This window comes from Chrysochloris asiatica, unplaced genomic scaffold (genome assembly GCF_000296735.1).
Source record: "Chrysochloris asiatica unplaced genomic scaffold, ChrAsi1.0 scaffold00157, whole genome shotgun sequence".
NCBI lineage: Eukaryota > Metazoa > Chordata > Mammalia > Afrosoricida > Chrysochloridae > Chrysochloris > Chrysochloris asiatica.
Genome location: NW_006408675.1, coordinates 2381056 through 2396112, shown reverse-complemented (window position 1 = coordinate 2396112; position 15057 = coordinate 2381056).

Sequence of the window (15057 nt, the reverse complement as noted above, 5' to 3'; positions counted from 1 at the left end):
AATTTACACATACAATGCAATCCCAATCCAGATTCCAACAACATTCTTCAAAGAGATGGAAAAGACAATTAGTAATTTTATATGGAAAGGAAAGAGCCCTAGGATAAGTAGAGCACTGCTTAAAAGGAAGAACAAGGTTGGAGGTCGCTCACTCCCCGGATTTCAAACTTTACTATATGGCTACGGTGGTCAAAACAGCCTGGTACTGGTACAACAAAAGAGACGTTGATCAATGGAATAGAATCGAGAATCCAGATATTAACCCAACCACTTACAGCCAAATGATTTTTGACAAAGTGCCTAGGCACATTGCATGGGGAAGAGACAGTCCCTTTAACAAATGGTGCTGGCAGAACTGGAAAGCGATATGTAAAAGACTGAGACAAGACCTTTGCCTCACACCCTATACAAAAATGAACTCAACATGGATTAAATATCTAAATGTGAATCTAAAATATCAACATGGAAAGCTTGTAAACCCATCTTCTGTCTATAACTGATTGGAATACCTAAAATGGGGCTACAATGTGTCCAGTGAAGGAGGTTTACTGAGGAGCCTCTGCATTACATGGGAGTATAGGTGGAAGCCCAAACCATATCCAGACCTTCAGAGATGGGAAATTTTCCACTTGAAAGGTCAAGCAGACCAGCTGGGAGCAGCTAGAAAACCAGAAGATACTTCTTGAAAGGACCTACAGGAAAAATACAAAACAATGGGGGCAGTCCAACTGTTACCACAAGAACATACAGGTGGCTTGCCTAGGAGACATCAAGGCAAGTGGTCGGATCCTCTCAGTGCAAATTCTCTTCCAAGACTAAGACACAAGGGACATATATGCTTTGATTGACACCACGCACGTCACCCAGAAGGGGAAGTGACCAAAGAACATCAATGAAGTGGCGAGCTAAACCCTACATCGTTCAGCAAACTACTGTGAACCCGGATGTAGACCTGGTCAGCCAGTAGCGAGGCAACATCTGGGGACTCATGGACTCAGAGTTAATTGCACAGCCACAGAGGTCTAGAGTGGAGAGGAGGGCGGCAAGCTGATAAAAAGAGGCCGGACAGACACAAAAACACCCACACTTGCAGATGATACCCATTTGACCTGACTTCAATGACTGGATAAACAGAGCTCAACCCGAAGAAGAAAGAAGAGGAAAAAAGTGTCATCTGATACAATTCGATAAACATGACCTACACCTATGAATGCAGTAGCTCAAAAGAGGAAACAAATCCCTGCTGCAAGAACTATTCCCACCCCTTCCACACAAAGGGTAGACAGGGATGGGCAACTTGGACATTGGCTACCCAAAATGGGGGGAGGGATACAAAGGTAAGAAGTGACTGGCTTACAAGCTTCCAAGAGGGAACCTAGATCCAAAGGGCATGGAGGAAGGTAGAGTCTCCAGTGAATAGTGTCCAGCCTGTCCAGGAAGGGCTGATGAAACAAAATACAGATGGGTCTCTTGTGATGCAATGGTGAATAATTTTTATCAGGACTGATTGTGAGGGTTGGAAATCTAAAGGTGGACATTTTGTAGCAAGGAGGGAGTGATTAACTTTTCAGTCTAGGAGCGGAGGACCCTGGGACCATCAATGGAGAAGAGTGGAGAGCGTGATCCTACCCAAAGAAGCGGTGAGGTCTGAGATGGAGGCAGAGACGATGATGTCAAGAGATGGTGTGGCAGGTGACTCGGGATCAGGAGATGGAAAGGGGCTGAGGACTGTGGTGGGGGTGGGGTGCAGTCTTATAGTGTACACCCTTTGGTTGGGTGAAGATGCATGGACGGGATGGTAACTATGCCAATGAAATGATAGATGATGGAATGAATGTAAAGCTAATGTTCTCTCATGTAGACTATCACACAATTCACAATAAAACATTTAAAAATATATAAAAAGTAGAGGACAATAAATGCTGGCAGAGATGTGGAGAGACTGGGACAGTCCCGCATTGCTGGTGGGACTGCAAACTTGTCCAACCTCTCTGGAAAGCAATATGGCGCTTCCTCAGAAGTTCAGAAATAAAAATACCTTATGATCCAGCAATTCCTCTACTTGGTATTTACCCACAAAAAATTCAAGCCATAACACAAGTAGATATATGCACACCAATGTTCATAGCAGCATTATTTACAATAGCAAAAAGATGGAAACAGCCTAAGTGCCCATCAACTGAAGAAAGGATAAACAAACTCTGGTACATAAACACAATTGTATACTATACTACCTTGAAGAATAACAAGGAGGCTGCAAGCCACTGCATAACATGGATGAACCTTGAGGACATTATGTTGAGTGAAATTAGTTTGTCACAAAAGGAGAAATATTGCATAGAACCACTACTGTAAAATATTAAGAAAAAGAACCCATACTTAAGGGGGGATGCATTCTTTGCTGGCTACTAGGATGTGGGAGGATCAGTCTGCAAATGACTGTGATGGTGACTACCTTTAGCAGGTAAGAATATCTTTAAAAGGCTTCCTAGCACTTTGCAGATCTAGAAAGCAATGCCCACTTGAGTTTGCAAGTCCTAGGCATAATTCTTCTGTAGCCTGTATGTCATGTTTTCTGCTTTATTTCTCTCAGGTTCTTATACCCATTTAAAGAAACCATAGTCAGTCTGGAAAGCCAGCAGTTCTGAGCCAATGCTGTCACCACCAGATTTATGACCCTGAGGCCTGATCTGCAGCAAGCAGTAACACAGAACCACTATCATTCCATCCAGGAGTTGCTGATATGTGGGGTGGGTTACAGGATCAAGCTCCAACTGAGGAATAAGTGACAGAAGACATAGAAGGCAAGTAAAACAGAAATGTGTTCCTCATTCAAACACTGAGCAATTAAAAATAAAATGAAGGAGAGAACGTACTGAAATAGAAAATTGTAGTGGGAACGCTTTTTAAACTGAAAATCGTGCTCTGCTCTCCCTATTTCTCTGGGACTGTAGATCATGGTTTTGGTGAATTATGGCTGTTTTTAACATTTATATTAGACACACAAAAGCTGGACTCTGGTTGCCAGGCAGGCTACCCCCCAGGAGGTCAGAATGCATAATTAATTAAGGGGAAGCTGCAGGGGACTTGTTATCTGGAAGCTTTCAGGTTCTCCACACAAACTGTCTCCAAGCCAGAGCAGGTTGCACCTAATAAAGTTTTCAAGGTGATCCTGTCTCCCTTCAATGCTCTTCACCCCCCCAGGTTCCTTCCAGGCATTTCTAACCTACTTACCCCCACATTCAAGGGAAGGCACGATCTCCTTCAAAGGCCACACCCTCTTCTCGAACATTATCTGAAGAAACAAATTTAGCATTATGAATTACATCACCACTTTGCTGTAGATTACAGACCCGGGCACTGTTTCACACATGGACCAAGGTGACCGAGGCAGCTTGGGGCACCACTCTGTTTGCATGCAAGTCTCTTGCTGAACAGATGCTCTTGAGGCCAGCAACTCTAGGAATGTTCTTTTCTTTTATTTTTTGCCTTTAAAAAATGCAGATAGAAATATCAGACCTAGAATTTTTCTGTGTTGCACAATTTATGCTAGCTCATTACCTCCTGCTAGACTCCAAGGCTTTGTAACGGAAATTGGCTCTGATTTCTGAGATGGGCATTACATCATAGTCTTCTTTTAGCACATTATGTCATCCCTGCTGAGACGCATTATCTAGGGTTGGCTCAGCAGTAGCAATTTTTGTGGGCCGACTGCAGTGTTCCTAAAGAACTGCTGGGAACCACAGATTGAAATCTGAAACATTTATCTTCTAAAAAGCTGAAAAAGGGGAAAGATGCTCACATCAGACTCCATTTGTTTTCTTTAACCCTCTCTTGTCTCGATTCCTTTTAGATGACATTGCTGCAAATGCCAGTGAGCAATGTGCTGAGTCCATGGCAAGATGATAATTTTGCAACAATCACCATTAGGAGTGCCGGAAATATTGCTCCCCATCAAGGGTGCATATACCCTGACATTTGCCACAATTTGTATCTCCAGGAATGTTTCAAAAAATGCTTAAAAAGAGTCATCCTGCATGCTCACAATGATAACATAGAGCACCGTGACTAATTCTTAGGCTGTTTTAGAAAAGGATTTCTTCACGTGATCTGTTTCTTAATATATATGAATGAAGACTATCTGCATACATAGTACATGCTTAGCCTTCTGACCATATTGAGGCCACAAAGGCTAACTTCTAGAAGATTTGTATTAGAAATGATTTTTATGCAGGGAAGTGAGCTGATATTATCTCTTCTCACTTCAACCATGAAATTAGAAGCCCATTTTGTATCTCTATATCCTAGGAAGGATTAGAAACCATTGCACAGAGGGAATAGACAGGTGCTTTCAGAATAAAGCAAAGATATTCCTAAACCCCAGAGAATCCCAATACCTTTATTGTCACAAAGACATAATTGGGGATGGGGAGTCTCTAAATACTGCAAGGAAATGGGATACATTCAACCATGACTAAATTACAATTCCCCCCTTATAAACCAACTAATGAGATTCATTGTGTGAAGAATAAGTGTTGGGGGAAGGGTTAGAAGAGAGAGATTATAATATTCCCTTCCCTCCATCCAATCACACTGCTCTCCCCACCACAGAGATTTAATAGTGATTTATTTTATAACCTCAGTTTCTTTTTAGGGATCTAAAATGGTAGCTACAACCAAGCAAATAAATCTCATAATTAAAATGAAGGCAAGTAAAGCTATCATTTGCTCCAACTTCAGCCTCATACCTATGGGTAGAATGACAGCCTCATCCTTTTATTCAGTTCAGATCCAGGCAGAGTCAATCAGAACATTTTAACAGGTTGTACTACCTGGACCACATCTCTAGTATAGATATTTAGTGGTCAGTCATCTCTCGTTTCATGGTTCTTATCAGCTGCCATTTGCCTCTTATCTCCTGCAAGGGTATATATAGTGTGAAGATTGATGGTATGGCTCCTTCAGAGGGCTCTGGGGCTGTCAGATGGACGGTGCTCTGTAAAATACTGTTATTTAACTGCTAAGGGCATTTGTAAGAATCCTCTTATTCTTCTCTTTCCTCTACTTTGTCACCTCGTTTCCACCCCCAGCCCCAGCTCTAGGAATTTTATGATCTGACAGTCAAAATGCTTTAAATCTTAATAACTACATGTGCCACTCGGGATACTGAAAGGAAACTATATATACTCTTGACATGTTCCAAGCTTTTACTGCAGCCAAGTAACTGCTTGACTTTAAAAATTACTCCAAAAAAGCAAGTAGCCTTCAACATGTCAAGCCAATTTTCATGTAAACTGTAAAATGTTAAGTGGCCAAACTTCTAACCAATAAAGAAATTCCCCCTTTTCCTTTGCAGGAGGCAAGAAGATGAACCGAGAGAGGCATACTTGTCTCTATATGTTTCTTGGCTGGCAACTAGCTTCCAAAGACAAATTTATGATGGGAGAAGTAATCATGACTTCTCCATCTTCCTCCAGTGTTCTAGCTTTTCCTATGTTGTTGGTAGGTGCCATTGAGTCAGTACCAACTCATACCAACCCTATGCACAACAGAACAAAACAGTCTCCAGCCCTGGGCCAACCTCACAATTGTTGCAACACTTGAGTCCATTGATGTTGTCACTTTGCCAATCCATCTCATTGGGGGTCTCCTTCTTTTTCTCTGACCTTTCACCTTACCAAACATGATATCCTTCTCCAGTGACTGATCCCTCCTAACAACATGTCCAAAGTACGAGAAATGAAGTTTGGCCATCCTGGCCTTCAAGGAGCGCTCTGGCTGTACTTCTTCCAACATAAATCTGTCGATTCTTTTGCCAGCCTACGGCACTTCCAATGTTCTCCTCCAACACCATAACTCAAAAGCATCAATTCTTCTATGGTCTTCCTTATTCACTGTCCAATTTTCACATGCATATTGTTATTGTTGTTAGGTGCCATCAAGTTGGTACCAACTCATAGCGACCTTATGCTTAGCAGACCAAAACACTGCCCGGCCCTGGGCAAACCTCACTGTTGTTGCCAACTTGAGTCCATCGATGCTGCCACTTGGCCAATCCATCTCATTTGGAGTCTTCCTTTTTTCCTCTGACCCTCCACCTTACCAAACATGATATCCTTCTCCAGCGACTGGTCCTTCCTGACAATATGTCCGAAGTATTAGAGATGAAATTTGGCCATCTTGGCCTCCAAGGAACACTCTAGCTGCACTTCTTCCAAAACAGATCATGCATATTAGGTTATTGAAAATACCATGGTTTGGGTCAGGCGTATCTTAGTCTTCAAGCTGATATATTTGCTTTTCAACACTTTAAAAAGATATTGTGCAGCAGGTTTGCCTAATGCAATATGTCATTAGATTTCTTAACTGCTTCTTCCATGAGTGTTGATGGTTAATTCAAGAAGAATGTGAACTAATTGAAAACTTCAGTCTTTTCTCCACTGATAAGAATGTTGTTTATTGGTCCAGTGGTGAGAATTTTTGTTTTCTTTACATTGAGATGCAATCCATATTGAAGGCTGTGGTCTTTGATCTTCATCAGTATTTTAAGACCTCTTCACTTTCAGCAAGCAAGGTTGTATCATATGCATATTGCAGGTTGTTAATTAGTCTTCCCCAATCCTGATACCATGTTTTTCTTCATATAACCAAGCTTCTCAGATTGTTTGCTCAGCATACAGTTTGAATAAGTATGGTCAAAGAACACAACCTTGTCACAACCTCTCTTAATTTTAAATCATTCAGAGTTTAGGGTTTTGGCAGGTAGCAGAGACTGCCAGGTAAGAAAGGCACCATGGGGGAGTGATTGAAAACCCAGAGAAGCTCCGCTTATGGAATAACAGAAGAGCTCTGAATCTAGCATAAGATACAGTTTCTCACACACACAAGTGAGAAAATGACCATATAAAGGAAAATACTGTGAGTTAGGAAACACTTGAGGCAGGACTCCCTTTGTGGCCACCCACCCTGGCAGAGTTCAGAGGCAGGGCTAGAGCCAGCTTTTATATTGCTTTTGCTCTTGGTCCTTTTGATCACAAATTTTTCTTGGAAGTGGGAGCTTTTTCTTCCTACATTACCAAAGAGGAGACAGTAATCATGGCCATATAACCAAGATACAAGCATACCCCATAATATTCCACCATTGAGACAAAGGCCAATAACAGCTGCTAAGAATTACATGTGAAAAGAGAAGCCTACCTCCTGATCATATTCACCAGGTGAATCCCAGTAAGCTTAATAACATAACAACAAACATCCATTTAAGCATTAAAAAGACCACATAAATACTGTAAATGGCAAACAAACAAACAAACAAACAAAACAAGAAAAGATCTCAAAACATGTCCCAAAACAGAAAAGAATAACTGAGACAAATGAGCTGGAGACAGACAAAGGCTCCCCAGAAGAGACAGAGCAGGTTTTGGATTTGCCTGAGAAGGAATTCAGAAGAATGATATAGAAACAAATTCAAATGCTCTGAAAAGGGGAGAAGGAAAACAAGGAAGAAGTCAGGAAAGTACTACAAGAGCAATAAAATAAGATTGATACAGCATTAGAAACAATTCAAAATCGGCAAAAAGAGGTCCAGATGATTAATAATAAAGTATCAGAAATGGACAATACACTGAAAGGGGAAAGGAGCAGAATAGAAGAGATGGAAGACAGAACTAGCAAGATGGAAGACAAATCTCTCAATACTGCCAAGATAAAAGAGCAAGCAGCTAAAAGGATAAAACAATCTGAAGAGAGTCTAAGATTCATGCTGGATAATATGAAGATGAACAACTTAAGAATTATTGGCAGTCCAGAACAGGAAGAATCAGAAAAGTCCACAAAGAAGATAGTTGAAGAGCTTCTGGAAGAAAATTTCCCTAACATCTTGAAAGACGAGAAGATAAACATTGAAGAAGCTGAAAATACCTCAGGAAGGATAGACCCCAAAAGAAAGTCACCAAGACATATAATAATCAAGCTCTCCAAAATCAAAGACAAGGAGAGAATACTAAAAGCAGCCAAGGAGAAGAGAAGTGTCATCTACAAAGGCAAGCAAACTAGATTAAGTTCTGACTTCTCAGCAGGATCCATGCAGGCAAGAAGGCAATGGGGAGACATATACAAAACCCTAAAAGAAAAACTGCAAACCAAGAATAGTCTATCCAGAAAAGCTGTCCATCAAATATAATGGTGCAATCAAAACATTCCAGTATAAACAGAATCTAAGAGATTTTGTCAAAACCAATCCAGCACTTCAAAACATCCTAAAGGGAGTTCTATGGACTGAAAACCAAGAACAGAAAACAATTGACAGGCGTGGCAACACCACCTGGAACTCAATCAACAGATAGCAGAGTTCAGAACAGAACAGAACTACAACAACAAACTCAAAAGAGATGGAGGTCAACCAAAAATCAAAATAATATCAATGTCAAAGAAGGGATAAATGTAGGAACAGAGATCCAGATGGTGAGGTTGTCAGGTATATTACAGGATACAATTGATTGTCTTAAATGGAGAGAAAAGTTAATAGACTCTAAGGTAACCCCAAAGAAAGTTAATACTTCACAACTTACCATGAAAATGGACTTTCAAGCAGAACAAGCAAACATGAAAACTAAGAAGAAACCGACGAGAAATAATAATAATAATAATAATAAAACTCAGTACAAGAAGGCATGCAGTAAAAAGGAATGAAAAGTACTACCAAAAAATTAATATAATGGCAGCAATTAATTCATACCTATAGATTATTACATTGAATGTCAATGGACTGAATGCACCAATGAAAAGCAAGAGAGTGGCAGAATGGATAAGAAAACAAGACCCTTCAATATGCTGCCTGCAAGAGACACACCTTACACACAAAGAAAAAAACAGACTAAAAGTTAAAGGATGGAAAAAAATATACCAAGATAACTGCAACAATAAACTAGCAAGAGTGGCAATTCTAATCTCTGATAAAGTAAACTTTAAGACAAAAACCAGCACAAGAGATAAAGAAGGGCTCTATCTCATGATCAAAAGGTCAATTGAGCAAGACGGACATAACCATATAAATAAACATAATATCTACTCTCTCAATGAAATAGCACCAAGATATATGAAGCAAACCTTACTAGAATTGAAGAAAGAAATAGATAAATCTACAATTATAGTGGGAGATTTTAATACGCCAAACAGAGTCAAGTAGAAAACTTGAACAGACCCATAACAAAAGAAGAAATTGATCAGGTCATCAAAAAACTCCCAGCCAAAAGAAAGCCAGGCCGAGATGGCTTAACTGGAGAGTTTTATCAAACATTCAGGGAAGAGCTGTCACCAATTCTTCTGAAATTATTCCAAAATATAGAAGAGGATTGAACACTTCCTAACACTTTTTACGAAGCAAGTATAACCCTCATTCCAAAACCAGGGAAGGACATCACTAAGAAAGAAAACTACAGACCATTATCCCTCATAAAACATAGACGCAAAAATTCTCAACAAAATCCTAGCCAACAGATTCCAGCAGCACATAAAAAAAAAAAAAAAAGCAAACCATCATGATCAAGTGGGTTTCATAAAAGGGATGCAAGGATGGTTCAACATAAGAAAAACAATCAATGTAATCCACCACATAATAAGAAAAAGGAAAATAACAACATAATCATACCAACTGATGCAGAAAAGGCATTTGACAAAATCTAACATCCATTCCTGATAAAAACATTCAACAAAGTAGGAATTGAAGGGAAATTCCTGAACATAATCAGGAGCATATATACAAAACCCACAGCCTACATCACTCTCAATGGAGAGAAACTGAAAGCCTTCCCTCTGCAAACAGGTACCAGACAAAGACGCCCTTGGTCACCACTCTTTTTCAATATTGTTTTGAAAATATTAACCAGAGCTATGCTGCATGAAAGGGAAATTAATGACATCCAAATTGGCAAAGAAGAAATAAAACTCTCTCTATTTGCAGACGATATGATCCTGTACATAGAAAACCCTAAAAACTAATTAAAAAGCTTTCATTGGAAGATTCAGCAAAGTGGCAGGGTATAAGATCAACATACAAAATCAGTTGGATTCCTCTATAGTAACAATGGCAACGCTGAAAGGACATTAGGGAAGAAATATCATTTACAATAGCTGCCCAAAAGATGGAATGTTTAGGAATAAATGTAACCAGTGAAACAAAGGACCTATACAAAGAGAATTACAAAACACTACTACAAGAAACCAAAAGAGACTTACAAAAGTGGACGAACATACCATGTTCCTGGATAGGAAGACTCAACATCGTAAAAGTGTCAATACTACCCAAAGCAATTTACACATATAATGCAGTCCCAATCCAGATTCCAGCGTCATTCTTCAAAGAGATGGAAAAGAAAATTACAAACTTTATATGGAAAGGAAGGAGACCCAGGATAAGCAAATCACTGCTCAAGAAGAAGAACAGGGTTGGAAGCCTCTCACTCCCCGATTTCAAAATCTACTACACAGCTACAGTGGTCAAAACAACCTGGTACTGATACAATGAAAGATACATTGATCAATGGAACAGAATTGAGAATCCAGAAATTATCCCATCCACATGCAGCCAACTGATTTTTGACAAAGTGCCTAGGTATGTTACATGGGGAGGAGATAGTCTCTTTAACAGATGGTGCTGGCAGAACTGGAAAGCAATATGCAAAAGATTGAAACAAGACCTTTACCTCATGCCCTATACAAAAACCAACTCAGCATGGATTAAAGACCTAAAGGTGAATCCTAAAATTATGAAAGTCATCAATGAAAAAATAGGGACAGATGTGAGGGCTCTAATACATGGAATATACAGACTACCAAAATTTTGAAAAGTACACAAACAAAAGTAGATAAAATAGATGAGTGGGAGATACTAAAAATTAAAAACTTATGTGCATCAAAAGACTTCACCAAAAGAGTAAAAAGGGAACCTACAGAATGGGAAAAAAATCTTTTGCAATGACACATCGGACAAGGGACTCATTTCTAAAATATATAGGAAACTACAGCACCTCTACAAGAAATGGACAAATAACCCAATTAAAAAATGGGCACAGGACATGAAATGGACAAGCAATATGGCAAGACCTGGGGACTTCTGGACCCAGAGGCAGTTACATGGCCACAGAGGACTATAACGGAGAGTGAAATGTCCAGCTGATATGAAGTGAAGGGAAATGCACAAGAACACCCATAAGTGCAGATAGTACCCACTTGACCTGGCATCGATGGCTGGATGATCAGAACTTGAGTAGAAGAAGAAAAAAGGGGGCAGGGAGAGTAACCTGCTACAATTTGATGAACTTTACCTATATTTATGAATGTAGTAGCTCAAAAAAGGGGACAAATGTTTACAGTGAGGATCACTCCCATTCCTTCAGTGTGCAGGGTTGAATTGATGGCAAACTTAAACATTGGCTACTCAAAATGGGGGTGCCTATAAAGGCAAGAAGTGACTGGCTTACAAGCTTTCAAGTGAGAGCCTAGTTCCAGATGAGGCAGGGGAATGTAGAATCACCACTGAATGATTTCCAATTGGTTGGGACTGGACTGGCAAAAAGAAATGGGGATCAGACTTTTGTGGTACAGTAGTGAATAATTGCCATCAGGACTGACTGTGAGGATAGGAAATATAGAGGTAGATATTTTTTGACAAAAGGAGGAGAGTGTTTGATTTTGCAGTCCAAGACCAGAGGTCCCTGGGACCATCAAGTGAGAAGAACAGAGAGTGGGACCCTACCAGAGAGGCAGTGACACCAGGGATGGATGGAGACAGAGATGATGACGTGACAGATGGAGTGGCTGGGGACACTGGACTCAGGGAGGGAGAAGGGCTGTGTGCTGGTGGCCAGGGGGATGGGCCTGTGTGGTGTACTTTGGCTATTTGATGATGCATGGAAGGGATTGTAATCATTGCAATGAAATGAAATACGATAGGATGAGTGTAAATCTGATATTCTCCCATGTAAACCTCACAATAAAAACTAGAAGAAAAAAATTTCTTTAAACAATTCAATATTCCCATGGTCTGTTAGAACAACTGCCTCTTGGTCTATGTACAGATTCCTCATGAGCACAATTAAGTGTTCTGGAATACTCATACTTCGCAATGTTGTCCATAGCTTGTCATGATCCACACAATCAAAAGCCTTTGTGTAGTCAATAAAGCACAGGTAAACACCTTTCTGATATTCTCTACTTTCAGCCAAGATCCATCAGACATCAGCAATGATATCCCTCGTTTCACTTTCTCTTCTGAATCCGGCTTAAACCTCTGGAAGTTCTCTGCCAATGTATGCTTGCAGCCATTTCTGTATTACCTTTAGTAAAACATTACTCACACGGAATAGCGAAGATATTGTCCCATGATTTCTGCATTCTGTTGGGTCACCTCTCTTTGGAATGGGCACAAATATGGATCTCTTCCAATCAGTCAGCCACATAGTTGTCTTCCAAATTTCTTGGAATACATGAATGAGTGCCTCCAGTGCCACCTTACTTTCTTAGAAGATTTCAATTTTTATTCCATCAATTCTTGGTGCCTTGTTCTTTGCCAATTCCTTCAATGCACCTTGGATTTCCTCCTTCAGTATCATTCGCTCTTGATCATATGCTAACTCTTGAAATGGTTGAACATCAACAATTTCCTTTTGGTACAGTGACTCTGAGTATTCCTTCCATCTTCTTTTGATGCTTTCTACATCATTCAATACTTTGCTCAGAGAATCCTTCAATTAGGAAAGTCGAGGCTAGAATTTTTTCTTCAGTTCCCCCAGCTTGAGAAATGCTGAGCGTGTTCTTCCCTTTTGGTTCTCTGAGTCCAGATCTTTGCACATTTTGTTGTAATATTTGGCTTTGTCTTCTCAAGCTGAACTTTGAATTTTTCTGTTCAGCTCTTTCACCTGCTCATCTCTACACTGGAGAGCAAATTTCTATGTCTCTTCTGACATCTTTTTTATCTTTTCCTTCTTTCTTGTCTTCTTAATAACTTTTTGCTTTCTTCATGTATGATGTTCTTGATGCCATCCCACAACTCTTCTGGTCCTCGGTCTTTAGTGTTGAATGTATCAAATCTGTTCTTCAGATGATCTCTAAATTCAGGTGGGATATATTCAAGGTCGTATTTTGGCTCTTGTGGATTTGTTTTCATTTTCTTCACCTTCAGTTTGAATTTGCATATGAGCAATTGATTCTATAGATCCTACAACTGTTCCTATAGACCATACCAAATTGTACCAAAAAAAGCTTTCAGAATGCCCCGAAGTCCTCATCTATTCTTCAGCCAAGTCAACCATGGAACAGAGCCATAGTGGTCTTGATCTGTAACAGGACAGACCATGGGTCATGAGAGCCTGTGGAAGGAGTTTTTCCTGCTACTTTCTTACAAGAAAGAGGGAAGTGAGCCCAGCATCTGTAGACAGTTCTGAGCATAAATACATCAAGAATAAGTGAGATCAAATTATGCAATGAGAAATCAACAATTCACTAATGAATGTCCTAAAATGGATGTGGAAGTCAAGAATGGCCAAGTTAGAATGGCAGGATCATGCACCCACCTCACTGGCTTCTGACATTGCAGTAAGACCAAGGATGGAGAAAGAGGAGAAATTTAGGCCTGTATTCTTCCTTCACAAGCTCCTTTGGTACCAGTCAGTATGTGAGAGATCTTCAAAAAGTTTATTGAAAAATAGAATTAAAAGATAATGGAAAATTTTCCATGATCTTTATGATCTTAGGGGTTGGCAGATTAGCAACAACAACAACAAAAATATGGATCTTTTTTCCAGCTTTCCTGAATAGAGGACACATTAGGAATTGGTGATCTATTACCCTTTGGGGAAAAGATAATGCAGGTGCCCTTACTTGCAAGTTCCAACTCTTTATGATCAAGATCCTTTTCCTGTGGTCATTGTTGTTTACTGCCATTGGGTCCACCCCTAACTCATACACAATGTACACTGACTACCCCATGATCAGTTGCCATTTGATTCATTGTAATCCACAAGCTTCTCATTGGCAGATTTTTAGAAGAAGCTCTCTAGGGTGTTTTGTTGTTGTTGTTGTTTTCATAGTCCCTCTTAGTCCAGAGGTTCTGCTGAAAAGTTGTTCAATATAATAGCATTGTGCAAGCCTCCACTGCCAGGTGGATAGTAACTGCTCATGACAAACATCTGCAGGGAATAAAGCCCAGGCCCATGAAGGAAGGTGAAAATTCTCCCACTGAACTATCACTGCCCTTCACTCTGCTAGGAAGTTTGTATTCTCTTTATTTCTATTACTAGTGCAAGATGAGTACCCTGCCTCTCCGTTGTTTTTCCTTCTCAGATGCTGGGTTTCTAATCCATTTCCCTTCCATGATCAGAGAAACCTTTTATTTAGCCCTAAACAAAAGTACTAGGTCCTTGCTATCAAGTTGATTCTGCCATCAAGTTGATTCTGACTCATAGAAATCCTATATAAGGTTTCTGATACTATATATCTTTACAGAAGCAGACAGTCTTACCTTTCTCCAGCAGATCTGCTGGTGGATTTGAATCACCTACCTGAGGTTTAAAAATGAATGAAGACTACCTAATTTCACTGGAGAAGTCCTGGTGTGGCACTGTGGGATAGTGCACTGGACTTCAAGGTCAGTTTGCACCAAAAGGTCAGCAGTTCAAACTCACCAGCCACTCCATGAAGTCCCCATACAGGGTCCCAATGAGTCAGAACCAACTCAATGGCACTTAACAACAACCTGAGGTTAGCAGTCCAACTCCTAAGCCATTGATGTTCCAATTGTTATTAAGTACAGAGTGTTCCTTTGTTGTTGTTGTCAGGTGCCATCGAGTCGGAACTGACTCATAGAGACCCCATGCACAGCAGAATGAATCAATGTCCGATCCTGGGCCAACCTCACTATTGCTGCCACACTTCAGTCCATCAATGATGCCACCTGGCCAATCCATCTTGTTAGGGGTCTTCCTCTTTTTCTCTGACCCTCCACCTTACCCAGCATGACATCCTTCTCCAGCGACTGTTTCCTCTGGACAATATGTCCAA